General features: G+C 41.8%; 1 pseudogene; it reads right to left on the bottom strand.

The window, feature by feature from the left end:
• Window positions 1-949: 949 nt before the first annotated feature.
• Window positions 950-1,821, bottom strand: LOC114224612 (small glutamine-rich tetratricopeptide repeat-containing protein alpha pseudogene; annotated as a pseudogene).
• Window positions 1,822-12,371: the final 10,550 nt, after the last annotated feature.

Genomic DNA, 12,371 nt, shown 5'->3' with positions numbered 1-12,371 from the left:
GTCTGCCTTTGGCTCAGACCCTGATTCCAGGGTCCTGGGATCGAGCAGGGAGTCCAAAGGCCTGCTTCTCCCTCTCCCGCTCCCCCTGCTTGTGTTCCCTCTCTCACTGTCTCTCTCTGTCAAATAAATAAATAAATAAATGCAATTCTATAGATTTCTGGTGCCCAAACTCTTTTAACCAGAGGAGCTCAAACCCATCCAAAGGGCCAGATGGCAGACTGTCTTTGAGTGGTTCTCTGGAAACAGATTCTGAGATAGAGAGTTGCTTACTGGAGGCTGACTGGGGAAAGCTCCTGAAAGTGACAGTGTTGAACTTTACCTGAGCCCTAGGTTCCCAGAAGGCAATGGCAGTTAGGAACCTGACCACTACCACCACCACTCTTTTTTTGCTCCTTTGCTAACCGCAAAGGACCACCTCAGCCTGGCCTATTTGCATATACCCAGATGAAGCCGTCGCTACACTTCCTCTCAGCCTCTATAATACTCCTATATAAAGCAAATGATTCCCTTGTCTCCTGCCTTTATAAAACTCCAGTCCTTTCTTTTTCTTTGTTTCTCATTAATGAATATTCTACCTATTGTAATAGCCAGAATGAAGGCATCTCCTTAACTGCCATGTGTATTTTCTTTTTTTTTTAACTGTGTGATTCCATTTATGTGAAATGTCCACAACAACCAAATCCACAGAGACAGAAAGAGAGGTTATGGTTGCCAGGGACTTGGGGAGGGGGCTGGAAAGTGACTATAATGGGGACAGAGCTTCTTTTTGGTGTGATGGAATGTTCTGGAATTAGATGGTGGTGATGGTTGCACAAGGAATGCACTTAATAGCACTGAGTTGTAAACCTTAAAATAGTTAAAATGGTTAAGGTTTATGTTACGTGCATTTTGCCACAATAGAAAAAAAAAAGAAATTTAACCACAAGAAGACTCAGAGAATGGTTGTCACTTACAGCTGTTGAACTTGGGGGCTGTTCATCAGGTTTGGTGCCATGCTCATGAAGCCTGGGTTGTTCAGCAGGCTGGTGCTGTCAAAGCCGCCGACACCTCCCATGGGACTCGCTCTAAGCTTCAGCTCTGCCATCTTGAAGTTCAACTTGTGGGGTCCGTTGTGGGGATCCAGCTCCAAAGCCTACCTGTCCTAGGGGCTTGGCTGTGCTCTTTTGAACTGGAGAGCGCTAGGCCCGTCCCCCGCAGGCTTTGCTGTAGAACGGGTCTATGCAGTCGGCCCACTCACTGTCCTGCCCCGCCCCCGCGTAGCTCCTGGGTTTGCTGGAGGCCATGGCTCTGTTACAGAAACAGATGGCATTGGCTCGGTTCAGCTCAAAGGCTTTCCCGTAGAAGTGCACGGCAGCCTCAACGTTTTCTAAGTTTCCTTCGGTTTGGGGGCACTGTGTCTCAGCCTAGCATTCCTCTGAAGGCGGAGTTTGTTCCGGGGCACTTCACGTCCTGCAGCATCTCCTTGCGGGTGGCGGTAGCTTCAAATATCTCCGGAAGAGTCCGAGGGAGTGCGAGGCCCCTGCCATACACCGTCAGCCCCGAGGGAGTCTCCAGGCACTGGATTGCAACTTCCAAACTCTCCTGGGCATCAGTGGGAGTCCCCCAGGTCCCACAGCTGGCTGTGCAGGAACCTGACGTAGAGAGGTATAGGTCAAGCGCTTCCCGTTACCCACTTTGACACAGGAAGAGACCATGCCTAAGAGTTTTCGACATCTCTCAGGGCCCTGAAGCTGACCCACCCACGCGGCTGCGCCTGCGCACTGCGGTGCTGCCCCCTGCCCCCCCCCCCGCCCGCGCCCTGCCTTCCCAGCGCGCCCCCATGCCTGCATAGAAGGAGCCTTGCATTCTGTCTTTGACAGGTGGTAGGCCTGTGAGGAGTTGAGGGAGGTAGAGTTGAGCAGTGGAAGATGCCAACCTGCAATGTGGTTGTAAGTGGGGCCTCGGGTGATTCTATGAGGGCTCCAGAGTCGGGGTGGCCCTTTCAGAATTGTCCTGAATTCAGGCAAGGCTGTCCAGTTTTTGTATCCCTAATTAGCCAGTTACTCAGCCCCCAGGAGCGGGTATAACCCAGGGCAACTTCCAATGGGAAGAAGCAACTGCGAGCTTCCAGCAGCCTAACTCCAAGTATCTGAAGATGGTGCCTGCACAGGGGATCTGAGTCAAAGTATCCACTGCATTGATGGGAAACTAGCCATTGATTCTCCACGTCTCTGTAGACTCCCAGACACCAAGGAGAATGCCTCCCTCCTCAACTTAAAAATCAAAAGCCGCTATGAATATCAGTAAATGAAAAGGATGCAAACAAATCTGGGATGGAGCTAAGATACAAATGATAGTAAGGAACAACTGGAGAAAACGGATGGGCATGCCCTCTACATACATTTTAGAGCTCTCGAGGAGTGTTTCTCAAGCTGTGGTTCACAGATTTTCCTGGGCTAGTACCTTAATGCATTAAACTTGTGTTCAAAAAACAAAATTCAACTGAGTAATTGAAGATCTAATTGGCTTTACTCCACGACTAATGAATCGGGCAGCATCCCATCTAGCAAGTAGAAAGGAATTCCAAGGAGCTGTACAAAACAGAAGGATTTTATAGACAGATACAGGGTGGGAGAAGGAGAAGAGATTATTAGCAGAAGAAAAGAAAATTGTTTTGGGCAAGTTCACCTTCCCTTAAGGGGCAGGGCATGGGGGTCTTACCTTGCCAATTACTTCACTAGTGCTGATCAGGAAATTCCAGATTGATTGGTTTGAAATTTCACTCTTGGGAGAGGCTGATACTGCAATTAGATTAGGTATTAAGTCTTGGTGGGGCTTAGGAAAGTGGCTCCATTTTAGGCCTTTTGCTCTTTTTAACACTTGATAAACCAGTCTATAGTTTTGTTTCTGAAATGAATTAGCAATATACTCATGAGTATTTAATGAAAATAAAATTTAAAAATTAAGTGACATCATTTGTTGCTACTTAATCAATGTCAGCCCAAGTTTCTCCATTCTTTCTAAGGAGAGGTTTTTCTTACTGAATTGCATATGAATTTGTACCAGCTTGAGCTCAAGACAAAAATATTATAAGTAACTCTTTTGTCATCACGAGCCTAATTCTTTGTACATCTTTTTTCCTTCTTCCCAGAAGCATTTACTGAGCTCTGTTCTGTGTCAGGTATTATTCTATACCCTGTGGAGGAGACAAAATCTTTTTTCTGTATTTTTCTCCTCTTGATTACTGCCACCATAAGGCACAGATGACTTTGTTAGGGCAATGTCAGTGGTAAGGGAGAAGCAAAATACAGTCCACAGTTAACTGAGGAGCTGATGCTAATGAAGACAACTTTGTGCAAACTGCTCTTTCTAAATTCTGCAAATCTGGAACCTAGAAACATTGCTGTTCTACGTTGGTAGCTCAGTGGAGATGCAGGGTGGTGGGAACATGTGTTTCATTCTCTTGTTTCACATTTTGTTCTATAGTGGGAGAAATGGAGCATGTTTAAATGCTGATGAGAAGGAACAAGGAAGCCAGTAGACTAGATTGAAGATATAGGAGATAGGATCATTTACCTGAAGAGGAGTAAGAAATGGGATTTGCCTCGTACTCAAGGAAAAGTACCTCTTCAGCTGTGACTGGGGAAGGGAGAGGTTAGAGCAGGAGGCCAACCAGTTAAAGACAGTTGGACTGATGCAGGGTTATGGTTTTTTCCAGATACACAGGACAGTGAAGAATTAAAGGAGTTGGCCAGTGACTAATTGAGAAGATAGATCTAGCATCTAGATTAAAGTAGAAGAGGGGGGTGAAAACCAAAGAAAACTGGGAGAAAATGGAAGGGTCTGAAATTGGGAGATATCAAAAAAAAATTTTTTTTTAAGATTTTATTTATTTATGGGACACCTGGGTGGCTCAGTTGGTTAAGCGTCTGCCTTTGGCTCAGGTCATGATCCCAGGGTCCTGGAATCGAGTCCCACATCGGGCTCCCTGCTCAGCAGGTAGTCTGCTTCTCCCCTCCCCATGCTGGTACTTGTGCTTGTGCTCTCTCTCTCTCAAATAAATAAGATCTTTTTTTTTTTAAGATTTCATTTATTTATTTTTGAGAGAGAGAGAGCATGAGCACGAGCGGGGGGGAGGAGCAGAGGGAGAGGGAGAAACAGACTCCCCCGCTGAGCAGGGAGCCCAGTGCAGGGCTTGATCCCAGAACCCTGGGATCATGACCTGAGCTGAAGGCAGACGCTTAACTGACTTAACTGACTCAGCCACCTAGGCGCCCTCAAATAGGTTTTAAAAAGGAGGAAGAGAGAAGAAAAATTGTAGCAAGAGCTAGCATTTACTATATGCCAGGCATCATTCTAAGCAATCAATTCAAAAATAACCCCAAGAGGCATATTCTATTTCTTCCCATGTTTATATAAGAGGAAACTGAGGCAGTAAGGTTAAATCATGTGTGCAAGGTCACATAAGAAGTGGTACAGCTCTGGTCAGTCTGGTTTTTGGTTTTGGTCTGTGCTTTTCTCTGCTTCCCAACCAGAGAGGAGAGTACGACTTTGTGATTTCAAGTTGCCTTTTGGGTCATGATGAGCTCCAGTATGTGGTCTAGGGTGTGGCCTAGCAATGTGCTACTGAACTAGAACAGATGCTGGACCTAGACCCCAACAGCCCTCCTGCTCTCTCCTTCTGCTATGCAGACAGGACTGCAGCATCCCAAGGACCTTCTGCTCGTCACTGTAATTGCAGCCTCACTGGCCTCTGTGACCAGCTGGGCTGTGACTGGGTATGCAACAGAGAAGGTGACTGTGAAGCCAACCCAAGAGGAACTGCACCGAGGAAGTTCAAATTGAAAGATCCATCCATATTCAAGATATAAGAGAGCATGCCAAAATACATGGGTAAAGCATAGCTCTGACCTGTGCCACATTTGCAAAATCTTCACTGTGAGTTTTCTTTTGCTAAGTGTTCTCTGTGATTCCAGCTAAATGTTTGGCATTGCTCCAAGAATGTCAGTTTGGGGCACACAAAAAAAGCATCCCTGCATTATAGTTGCATCATTAGTGGAAACCTAAAAAGTCTTAGTCATCCTAGCAAATGTGTAGTGCCCTGGGTTCAAAGCCCCAGACTTGAAATACAGCTATTTGAGTTAGAAGGTTGCTTTATTATCTGTTTTATCTTCAGAGCCCTAGTGCTAAGAAAACTAAGTACACAGTATCTCCTCATCTGCAGAAGCTGTTAAAGAAATGCCTTGGAGCTTTCTAGCATTTCATTATGCTAGCATGGGGGTATGAAAAGAAATTGCAGTTTGTATGCCAGTTATGCCTCCTACTAACTGTAACCCTGCCCATGTTCCATAAGCCTCTTGAGACTCACCTTTCTTATCTGTAAGATGGAGATAGTAATCGTGTAAATGAGATCATCTCTGAGGAGTGCTTAATTGAGCCTGGCTCATAACAACACCACATTCGAGGTGGTGGTGGTTGGTAGTTGTTGCTGTTATACTTGTTTGCGCTCCCTCACCGCCCATTCACTAATTTCTGTCCCTGCCACTCCACTGAAAAAGTTCCCATCAAAGTCATTAACATCATCCCTCATGCTAAAGCTAATAAATACCTTGCAGTTCATATCCAACACGGCCTCTTGCCAGAGGTCCCAGAGCTAGTGAGTGATGGCCCCGAGATTCAGATTCAGACTCAGTGTTCCTCACATTACTGTCCTAGACCCTCTTCTCATCTCACGTTACACACTTGACCTGTGGAATCTTATCCATTTTCCTGACTTCAAAGGCCATTTTTAAGTGTTTATGATGTGCCAAGTAGCAAGTCTTATGTTAAACATATATGTGATGGATGGATGGATGGATGGATGGATTTTTTTAAAATCTCAGCAATAGCCTTATGAGATAGATATTATGATTCTATCGTTTTCTACATTTACATGGAGAAACTGAGGCTCAGAAAGATTAGTTACAAGGTCACCCTGCTAGTAAGTGACAGAGTCATGATTTGAACCCAAGCCTATCTAATTCTAAAACAACTGCTCTTGGCCATTACATGTGGTATGTATACTACAGCAGAGTTCCCAAAAAGTGCCCCCTCCAACTTCATGTAAGATTAAAATAAACCAGTCCTGAAGGGAACTCAGATATAAAGTTTCCTGAAATATCAAGGTATTCAGGTACACCTTTGCAAGAGTGGAGCTGGATATGCAGAACTGCTAGCCTCAAATGCTGGCTCTGAAATAATGAAGGCCATCCCCCAGCATCCTTCGTGACTATAAGCCTCTTAAAGCCCAGGCGGAAACACCAAGGCTTCAACTGTGAGAGCTAGGGGCAGGCAGAAAACTGGGGGTTTGGCATTCATGCTGCAAATAAAATAAACTCTGGCCTCAGCTCTCTGGACATCAGGATACCCAATCATCTACTTGCTTCAGAAGGAGTGAGGAATGGGCCCTCCTCACCCCCTGTGTGGCCATAACTGTACCTACCACCCCCATATATCTACCGAGGCAGAAGTTAGGACCATGCAAGGGAATTTGGCAGTGATTGCTACTGCCATAAGTAATAGCTACCATTTTATGATTCAGCATTTCTCTCTGCATGATTCTTCTAAAGAGTATAAATAATTCACACTAAATTATAGTTAGTAAAAGGATATTTTAAGCCTAAAGTTGACGTTTATACAATTAGTGTCTAAAACCACCTTGAAGGGAGAAAGCAAACATTTTGACTATCTAAATAACACTTTATAAGGCTTTTAGGTAGCTTACTTAACATTCCTTAAATTAATAGTGATTTCTACATGAAAGTGAAATATGTATAATTTTTACATTAAAATGAAATATTATAAAATATAATTAAGAGGCTTATCAGCATTCTCACATTTTTGGGGTAGAATGCAAAAGGTATGAATTCAGAAGCTTATTAAGCTGGATGACTGATTGCTATATTTGTTTCTTTATTATGAAATATGTATACCCCTGATGTCATAGACCATGCAGTATTTATGCCAGATGTGCAATGAAATCTATATTCAATATTTAGGCAATTTGACAGGGGAAAGGACCTATCCCCTAAATTGATTCTAAAATTATCTTCAATTTAAGGCATTATCTCAGAATTGCAGATAAAGCTCTAAATTCAAGAGAAAGTAAGATCATTTTTACTTGAATTACTATAGAATTTGCTTCAGGTCTTTAGTCACTTTGTCAATAGAGATAGCCAGAGTTTTATTAAGCACTTCTCCATCTGAATGATAATATTGCTATAGACCCTTTCCCATCCCTACCCCCACATGCCTATTTTTAGAAAGAAATCCATGTGTCTTTAAACATTAAAATACAACTGACTCTTTCATCACCAAGGTCAGGTTTGGAGGTCCTCCAACAGAGAACAGATTATAAACACGTGAAAAGACAGCTTTCTATAAGGAGCTTTGTTTCCTTTTAAGCATATAGGTGAAAATCAAGTGAAGTCCTAAGGCAGAGAGTTCTCAAACTATATCCTGCATAGAATTATCCGCAAATTCTTTGACTCAACCTCCAGGTGCTAACTCAGGGAGTAGGTGCATGTTGGGACCAGGGAATCTGCATTTCAATGAGCTCCTTCCAATGTTTCTGATGTAAATTGTCCCTGGATTTCACTTAGTATAATTTTCCCTAAGGATTCTTCCCCTGACACTCAGGGATTATATATTTATATGACCCACAGGTCATGTATAAAAGAAAGAGTTTGGGTACTGGGGCAGATGGCCTGGGCTTAACTATAGATTTTGCCATTTACCAGCTCTATGGCTTTGGGCAAATCACTTCATCTCTCAGATTCTGTTCTCTCATCTCTAAACAGAATATTAATCCTTGTCATGTACCTTCCAGAGTTCTTAGGGGGATCAAATTAGATAATGGCCATGTGTGGCAGAGATGATGTGTTCATTAAATCCTTTTCACTTCCCTTGTGAGCACACAGCTAGACTGCTTTTCCTAGCCTCCCAGCAGCAGTTAGTGGGGCCCTGTAGTTGTGTTCTGGCCAGTGGAAGATGATGTATGTTACTTTGCTCCAGACTCTTCAACCACTGCCACCATCTTTTTCTTCTCACCATCTAGATGTCAATTCTCAGAACAATCTTGAGAGCCATGTGTGGAACATGGTTGGCCTTGGACTTGAAAGAATGCTTGGAGCTGAGCCTCCTCTCTGTATACCTGCATTGTACTGAAAGGTGCACAAGAAACACACTTTATTAGGTAAACCCACTGGACATTTTTGAGTCATTTGTTACTGCAGCTAATCTACTCTGTGAAACATAGTCATATATAGATAGAAGACATTAAGTCAAAGGACAAGAACTGGGGCAGTGAAGAAGGAGAACTGATAGGCCAGGTTGGCTTTTTTAGAGTAGGCATTGGATCTGAGGTAGACCTTCTGCCCACAAATGGCCTCTTCACTACATGTTCACATGTTCCATTGGGCCTTTTGCTGACAGTGGATCAGAGAGAAAGAATAGGAAGCAGGATGGGAGAACAAAGACATTGGCAGCAGTGAAAAATAGGGACCAGGTATGGGAGCATAGGTGCTTAGAGGGAGGGTGGCAGACAGGCTAGCACAGAAGCCTGAGATCCTCGAAGAGCACCTTGGACTCAGGAGTCAGGCAAACATCTAGGCATCAGGCAGCACACAGGTAATGAGTGTCAAGAAAGGGAACAAAGCAGAAATTAGGCACTTTGTCCTAAGCCAACAAATGTGCAGAAGTGAGTGGTCAATATAAGCTATGGGATTGGAGAGGACAGGTTCAAAGACCAAGAAGAAGAGTGTTCTTCCACACTACTTGAAATTCTAGCCATTCTTCAGAACTCACTTCAAATCCCACCTCTTTTATATAGACATTTTATTTTTACTACCTCTTTTATAAAAGCCTCCAGCTAAATCAGGAGTTTTTAATCTGGAGTCCTTAGACCCAAGGAATATAAAAATGAACTTTCCAAAGGTTCTTGAATCCTCTGAACTTGAATGTAAAATTGTGTGCTCATATTTTGGAGGGCAGAATCCTTACTTTGATAAGCTTATGAAGCAAAAACTAAGAATCACTTCACTGGTTCTGTGAACACAGAAATGCAGACGTTTGTTTTTATCCATCTCTTTACCCTCATGCTGAGCACAAAGTAGGTGCTCAGTAAATGATCACTGAAGGGATACATGTGTCTTTCTCTGATTCTCCAAGTTGAAATTGCTCTCTTGGTCTTTGTGTTTCCCAAACCACTTGGTTTGTAATTCCCTTGTGGCGTTCTTCACAGCCTGCATTGCATCTAAGTTCATTGTTTACTTGCTGTTTTTCCCAACCTATAATTACTTTAAAGGTAAGCAGAGTAAAATTCATCTTCATTTTCTCAAACATTGTCTAAGACAACAAATAGCATAATTCAAGATACCCATGACATCATTTGATTTTTATAGCAATCATGAAACATATGTAGTATCATTGTCCCCATTTTACAGATGGAAAACTGAAGCTTAGAAAGGTGAATAGGCTCATTTAAAGTCTATAAGATAGTAAGTTGAGAGCCCAGAGTCAAACTTTTGTCTATCTGATTCTAAAGCCTTGTACTCTGTTTATATTATATTACACTTTACTATATTACAATATGCTGCTGTAGCTGTCCCTCAAGATTGTTGGATTAAACTGAACTTGAAATAAATTTTATGGACATGAAATAGGGACGGACTCTGAGACAATCAGAAACTCTCAATCTAGTCCAGTCATCTCATTTTACAGGTGGGGAAATGGAAATTTAGAATAAGAGAGTGACCCAAAGTCAGGCAGCAAATAAGTGGTCAAGCTGAGTATCTTGCCTGGTGAATCAATGCTCTTTCTTCCATTATGTTCTGCTCCTCCCTTGTTTCCTTGGTTCATGCTGCTCTGGAGTGAGATCAAAGGGTCAAATCCAGGTAAATTTCTAATAAAAAGGTATGACATGTCTTTGTAGCTTAATTTATCTCATTAAATATTTTAAGATATCCTTTGACAGCTGGTAATGATCATGGTTCTTGATTAGACAATGCATTTTCATGCATCTAATTTTCTCCATTTTTTCTTTCAGATATTCTTTTTAAAATGGAAGCAGAAATGTGCCAGATCTTATGATAAATGCAGTCTACTTAATTCATAGCAATTGCAGTCCCTCATTAGTAATAAATTAAATATTGAAAAGACCAGATCATTTCAATGTGTCAAAAAGAGCCTTGTCACTTGGCATAATTTAAGAGGTCAAAGTGTGCATTTTATAATGATCATCCATATCCAGTATTTCTGATTCAACTCACGCAGCTTCTATGACTCATGGGACTTACCCAAGACACTTGTTGAGTTACAAACAGAGCCAAATATAAGGAGCAAAATAAAACCATAATTTGTGTCTAGGAATCATTGGACAGATATTCAGAATTGATGCACATCGTTGAACTAAGAGTTTCACCAGGAGAAACTGCATTTAATTTTTTCTATATGACTTCAACACATCTCTTCATATTAGACAATTTTAAAAAATCAAATTATTTTGGTACTGATTTTACCAAAAACAATTCCATTGAAAAGCAAATAAATATCTTCAAATCTTAAAATACCAATTCAAAGTATTAGCTTATTTTTTGTTTATTTTTTACCTAAATGCTTGATAATAGTACCATTTTTGTCACCCTTAACTAAGGTCAACCAACTGCAAAGCTAGTTCAACCAGTAGTGAAATCAGTCATAAAGGATGAGCTTTGATAAAGAGAAACAGTGAATTAGGGATCAAACATATATTGCTTTAGTTTAAACATCCCTCACATAATAAAAGACTCTGGATCACTGAGAAATTTACTAAATGCTTTTTTGATAATTTCGTTACCAAATTTAGAAAAGTAAGGAGTACTAAGCAGTTCTTTAGCAGAAAAGCTGGTAGGCTTAAATATTATAGTAGCATCTTTTAAATGATGAAACCATATCATCAAAGGGAAAGGGTGTGATAGAAATGCAATATAAGTAAAAATGTCTGTATATAAAATTCATTCATTCAATAAGCATTGATTGAGTGCCTTGCAACTGAGTGCAAGCTAACAGGCCCAGTGGTGCATAGGCTGGAGAATGGACTAAGGCAAGAGTCCTGCCCTCCCGGAGCTATCACCCAGTAGTGGTGTAGTAGTGGTGACAGCAGTGAAGAACTAACTATAATAAAAGTAAAAGAACTAAGGCAAGAGATAGATGAAACATAGTAGGAGTTCAGGGAAGGATGGCAGCAATTTCAGCAGGGGAAATATTTGAAACCACCTAGTAAGTATCTAGAGCTAACACTCCAGTGAAAAGCCAGCTTATCTCCTGGACATACTATTCTCTCTAATGCAGTATGATCATGTTATACTGGTGGTCTAAATGGAGTATTTACAGGAGCACAAGGAGGTCTGGGAAAGATCTCGAAGAAAGTCACATGTGAGCTGGGCTTAGAGAACAACAGAATAGGGGCACCTGGGTGGCTCAGTCGGTTAAGCATCTGACTCTTGATTTCAGCTCAGGTCATGATCTCAGGATTGTGAGATGGAGCCTCGCATTCAGCCCTGCCACGTTCAGCTCTGCTTTGAGCCCCATGATGGGCTCCATGCTGGCGCTGGGCATGGAGTTTGTTTAAGATTCTCTCAATCTCTTCCTCTGTATCACCCCCTAAGGAAAAAAAAAAAAAGGAACAACAGAACATAAAGATGGAGAGGTCAGTGGAGACTTGATCATTTAAGGTCTTAAAGACCATATTAAGGTATCTGAATTTTGTCCTGTGGCCAATGGAGAGCCATCAAAGGATTTTTTTTTTAAAAAGATTTTATGTATTTGTCAGAAAGAGAGAGCACAAACACAAGCAGGGGGAGAAGCAGGTTCCCTGCTGAGCAAGGAGCCCCATGCAGGACTTGATCCCAGGACCCTGGGATCATGACCTGAGCCAAAGGGAGATGCTTAACCAACTGAGCCACCCAGGCATCCCCCATAAAAGATTTTAAGCAGAGGAGTGATGTGGTCCTATTTGCACTTGAGAAAGATCTCTTTGGCTACAATGTAGAAAATAGATTGGAGGGGAAGGGAGCAAGTGAGAAGGCAGGAAAATTCATTGAATTAGTTTTTAAGTTAAAGATGATGAGGACCTAAGAAGGTAGTAGTGGTGAGGCTGGAGGAAGTGAATATTATTTGACTGTAAAAATGGAACAGAAATGATAAATCTTAAAGATACTTAGGTAGAATTGACGAAACATGGTAAAGTGATTGGGTTTGGGGGTATAGGAAAAAAGGAAGAGTCAAAACTACTCCTCAGTTTTTACCTTGGCTGACTATATAGTGAATAATAACATTCTATTAAGATACAAAACACAGAAGGAACACATTTCAAT

Source organism: Eumetopias jubatus, unplaced genomic scaffold, assembly GCF_037043125.1.
Source record: "Eumetopias jubatus isolate StellerSeaLion01/CBP00866 unplaced genomic scaffold, mEumJub1_p1.0 scaffold_11, whole genome shotgun sequence".
NCBI classification, from domain to species: Eukaryota; Metazoa; Chordata; class Mammalia; order Carnivora; family Otariidae; genus Eumetopias; species Eumetopias jubatus.
The sequence above is the reverse complement of the archived record's forward strand: the minus strand, read 5'-3'. Positions and strand labels throughout refer to the sequence as shown.